The sequence below is a fragment of the Palaemon carinicauda genome, chromosome 12, assembly GCF_036898095.1.
Source record: "Palaemon carinicauda isolate YSFRI2023 chromosome 12, ASM3689809v2, whole genome shotgun sequence".
Classification (NCBI taxonomy): domain Eukaryota; kingdom Metazoa; phylum Arthropoda; class Malacostraca; order Decapoda; family Palaemonidae; genus Palaemon; species Palaemon carinicauda.
In genome coordinates this window covers 124,509,665-124,515,928 of record NC_090736.1, presented here as the reverse complement: position 1 = coordinate 124,515,928, position 6,264 = coordinate 124,509,665, and positions in this window count along the sequence as shown.

Genomic DNA, 6,264 nt, shown 5'->3' with positions numbered 1-6,264 from the left:
GTTATCGCTAGTAACCCAAGGGGAATGACCTAAAATGTCCTGATATTCATTAAGCCTATCAGCTATGAGAGCTGCTCTCTCAATAACATTAAGCCGATTCACAGTGGCTTGATTAAGTGTATTTCGTAACGTTAATACTACATCCAAGGCTTCCTCACCCCCCATAGGACCGCCGCGTAACCTAACTTTGCAATCATCCCAGGTAACTGCTTCTTGAAATGAAACACCTCTTAAATACGCACTCGCATCCCCCTTAGAAAAATCTATAAAACCTTTAGCTTCTTGTAATTATACAAAAAGGGGTCCTACGATTTGTTTGGCATTTAAATGGGCATCGACGGATGAAATCCATGACTCCACATTTTGTGGCAAGAACCCGTTGACCTGACCCTGAAAAGGAAGGATTGCTGACCTGGCATTTACAAGCGTCACAATTGGAGGAGGATTAGTCTGGCCTACACCACTAGGTCCAGGGGAAGGGCTCACAGGGGGAGTCATGACTGCTGTATTTCTTTTTCCTATCTCTTCGACCCCTTGCAATTCTATCAAAATATCTATATGAGTACAGACGTCCACTGCGTAAACGCATATGTATAACAAAATTCCCCAAACAATGTTACTAATCCCAAAACATTTCCCGAGAATTTCTGAAAAGAAAAAGGAATTAGCACAAAGAGAGAAAAATTCTAGATGAGAATTCGGAGTTGAACACAGTTTTCCTTTAATGAACGGAAACAAAAGATTAGCAATTCACTCACCCCAGTAATAATCGACTAACAACTCGTGATAACTACACTTCACTGCCCAAACTGGAATGAATTCAAAAATTTGTTCTTAGCTTATATATGGGTCTGTGTGATGTCGACACGTCCTCTCTCTCTCTCTTGATGTTTTGTTAGCGATGTTATCGTTCGAGTTTCTTGTTGAATGTAGTGCTTCCTGGGTATGTTTTGCAATTGTTGAACGCCAGTCCTTGGGTTTTACTAGGATGTTGATTGAAGATCCAGTTTGTATTCATAACATTCATTAATGTTAACTATTTCGATGGGACTATAATACTTAGTCAAAATTGTAGATTCATGTAGATAATGTTGATTTCTTGAAGATCTTTCTCTGGTTTTACAGCTTTTATTCTGAAGTCTTGAAGATCTTTCTCTGGTTTTACAGCTTTTATTTTGAAGTCTTGAAGATCTTTCTCTAATTCTTAGAGTTTAGCACACATTGAGTATGTGTTGTTTAAGATGTGTATAGCTGGGTAACGAAGTACATCTTATTAGCTTTAGAAGTATTTATTAGTTAAAAACAACAGAGTTGAACATCTCCATCACTGGAGGGAGCTGGGTTGGTCAGATGACCAATTCTGGTGAAGTATAGATATGAACTGCTAAATTATCGATATCACAGATATCGTATGCTTAGTTTATATATCAGTTTTGTCACAATCTCGGAAGACACCTGCATCCGGTGACGTCACAAACTTTCACACGCTGATGCATGGTGTTGACGCTCAAGAAAAATGTCACATTGTTGAGGCTGCATTGTGCAGTCCTGTTTATGATTTGAATGACTACAGCAAGTCCCACGGCTAGCATCTTCAACCAAAAATGACATATTACGTCATGTGTGTTTTAAACATGTAATATTAAACTATTTTAAACTATTACATATGTAAGTCTTTGTATGTGTATGTGTATACCTGTATGTGCAAACGCATATATATGTCTATGTATATATATATGCATTTGTTCTGAATATGAATGCCTGTATTGTGTATACATATGTATATGTCTACGTATATATATATATATATATATATTATATATATATATATATATATATATATATATATATATAGATAAGATAGATAGATATATATATATATATATATATATTATATATATATATTATATATATATATATATATATATACCGATATATATATATATATATAGTATATATATATATATATATAATATATATATATATATATATATATATATATATATATATATATATAATATATATATATATATATATATATATATATATTATATATATATGTATTATATTATATATACCGATATATATATATATATATATACATATATATATACCGATATATATATATATATATATAATATATAATATATATACATATATATATATATATCTATATATTATATATATAATTTATATATATATATTATAATATATATATATTATTTATATTTATAACTATATATATATATATACTATATATATATATCATATTACTATATATATATATATAATATATATATAGTAATATATATTACCGATATATATAACTATTATACTATATATATATATAATATATAAATATATATATATATATTAATATATATATATCTTATATATATATATATAATATGTGTGTGTGTGTGTGTGTGTGCATAATATAAGTATATAAATATGTTAATATATGTGTGTTTGTTTTGTTTCCTTTGTATTTGAATTCAAAAGACGTACTCCCTTAAAGAGTAACATCACTCCTATGCCAATCCGTTAAAAGCAAAGAGAAACCATAGAGGAATTTTTTTGCAGATATACATCACATTATGCCATTAGGATAAGAACTTCCTGGAAATGACCCCTGACGCTAGGTTGTGTTGTGATAAAAAAAGAAAAAAAAAACAGATTCTTCATCATACAAAGGGACTTTCCCTTATTAATATACTCTCATGGGAGCCGTCCTTCTTCTGGTTCTTTAACATGACCCAAAGACTCCTATTTCCTTTTTTCTATTTAAATCCTAAGAGCAAATTCTCGGAATTAATGCTATTAGAGTTGATGGTCCCAGCGGGGTATTCCCCAAATGGGAACAATGCAGATAAGGGAATGAATTCAAAGGTATAACACAGTAAATATGACTCCTGATATAGTGTTTTAATGGTATTATTTTTTTATGATTTTTGGCCGTTGGTACGTGAACAAACAAACACATGCACACACATATATACACACACACACTCACACACACACACACCACACCTATATATATACATATATATATATATATATATATAGATATATATATATATATATATAATATATATATATATATATATATATATATATATAATATATATATATATTTATACACAAATATATATATATATATATACACAAATATATATATATAATAATATATATATATAATAGTATATATATAATATATATATTATAATATATATGTATATATATATGTAATATATACATATATATATGTATATATATTTGTGTAATATATATATATTATATATATATATAGTATATATATATATATATATATATACAAATATATATATATAATATATATATATATATATATATATATATATATATATATATATATATATATGTATTATATATATACATTACATATATATATATATATATATATATATATATATATATATGTATTATATATATATACATACATATATAATATATATATATATATATATATATATATATATATAATAATATATATTATATGTATATATATATATACATACATATATATATAGTATATATTATATATACTATATATTATATATATGTATATATAATATATTACATACTATATATATATATAGTATATATATAGTATATATATATATATAATATATATATATATTATGTATATATACAAATATATTTATATATATATACTGTATATGTATATGTATATTATATATATTATCATAATATTATATATGGAGGAAAATCAACACAATATTGTGCTCAAATAGAAATAATATATATATATATATATATATATATATATATTATATATATAGTCTATATATATTATATTAATATATATTAAATATATAATATATATATATATATATATAGTATATATAGATATGTATATATATATATATATTATATGTTGTGTGTGTGTAGTGTGTGATATTATATATATATATATATATAATAGTATATATAGATATATAATATATATATATATATAGATATATATATCTATATATACATATATATATGTATATATATATATATATACTATATATATACATATATATATATTATATATATACATATATAATATATATACACACACACACATATATTATATATATATAATATATATATATATATATATATATATATATATATATAATATATATATATATATAATATATATATATATATATATTGTTCAGCCGTTACTAGTCCACTGCAGAACTAAGGTTCTACTTCGTCAATCCCTCGACCTCTCCTTCCCCTTTCTATTATTCTAAATGTCCAACTATTGTCTGTCATTTCCCAATAAATGCCATGCCCATCTCGATTTCTTTTTTTTACATCTCGTTAGATTACCCTATACTTTAGTTAACTCTCTTATCTATTTTGTTCATTTTTCTTTCTCCTAGTGTTTTTTCCTTCATTATTATTTTCATAGCTCTTTAATTTGTAAATAACTGATGTTATAAAGGATTAGAAAGGTTCTAGTTTCTGGTGTATATGTTTATACTGGTAGGACCAACTCGTTAAATTACTTTCCTTTTTAGAGAAAGTGGCATTTTATTTTTTTGGTCTTATTTTGTTTACCAAATACTCTCTTACCATGATTATCCTTCATTCAATTTCGGTCTCGTGTCGTGGGGAAAATCTACTCTCCGCCCTAAGTACATATATTCATTAATAATCTCTAGAGGCTCATTTGTAACGCTTATTTGTTGTCTAAGCATTTCCATTGAACATGATTTCATTTTTACTTATATTCATTTTCAGTCCTATATTTCTGCTTTCCCTATTCAAATTTTTTATCATCTTTCGTGATTCCTCTCATGATTCTCTGATCGCGTGTGTCAAATTCATATCTTAAGTTGTTGAGGTATTCCCATTAATAGTAATTCCTACAATCTCCTAATCTAGATTCTTGAATATAAATATATATATATATATTATATATATATATATATATATATATATATATTTATATATATATATATATTATATATATACATATATATGTATATATATACATTATATATATATATATATAATATATATATATATATATTATTTATATATATATATATATATATATATATATATATATATATATAGTATATGTTTATTTATTTATCGTGGGAGTAATAAATCATTGAACCTTGGTAAACTGAAAAACCATAGATACGATTCCTATAACTTTATATCCCAAGCAAGTACGTGTCGTGAAAGGAAAAAAAAATCCACCGTCCTAAGATGGAACCCAACGATAAACTGGCTAGAGTATCGGTTAGGGGGCTGTAAAATCTTCTTTACTTACTCCAGACGACACAAAGATAATATCCTACTGACTTTTGGCCTCATAAACCCTCTTCCGTGTTCGTACGTATCTACTAGACTAGAGTATCTGTCTGCTTCATCATCTTTATCTTTTTCTTTGTCCCATTCTCTCTCTCTCTCTCCTCTCTCTCTCATCTCTCTCTCTCTCCCTCTCTCTCTCCTCTCTCTCTCTCTCTCTCTCTCTCCAGAGCATACATATCGATTCTAATGGAATATAAGTTAGGATTCTCTGAGAAGTCTAATTACATTAATACTTAATGCATGCAGATTGTTTTTTCTAACAATATCAAATAGCCTATCAGACTCTAAACTATTATATTTTTTGCACTAGATAATTTGCACAATAGTTTTGAGTCACAGATAAAGATAAATAACTGTGCATGAATAGCTAAATGATGTAACCGTAGACGAGAGTACTAAAGTGTTAGATCCTTTGAGGATTATCAATTGTGATGTACGAACTGACTTTGACACTCATTTTTGTCCTGTGATCACGCACTTATTTTTTTTCGGAATATATTCACTACTAAGCGGACGTCGCCTGGCATGATTCTTTTTCTGGCTTTACTTTTCGTCCATAGTGTAAAATTCAAATGACCCTGTTGTAAGCAAAGGATTGAGAGAACATTCGCATTATGTAAAACCTTCATCTCTTCTGATCAGCTCGGTCTCTTTAGGTTTGACGTAAGCTGTATAGCCTAAAATCAGTCATTCAGTCTCTATCCACGTTACCTCGTATTTTGCTTATCAAATCCTACTTCAAGGAAATGTTCCTTACAAAACCCAAAGCATTTGTTCATGATTTTCACTGTTCAGGAAGAAAAAATTGAAGAATCATACAGCGTAGTCGATTTTGATTATCAAATCATACTTCTCAGATAATAAAGTAAAAATTCTATTTCT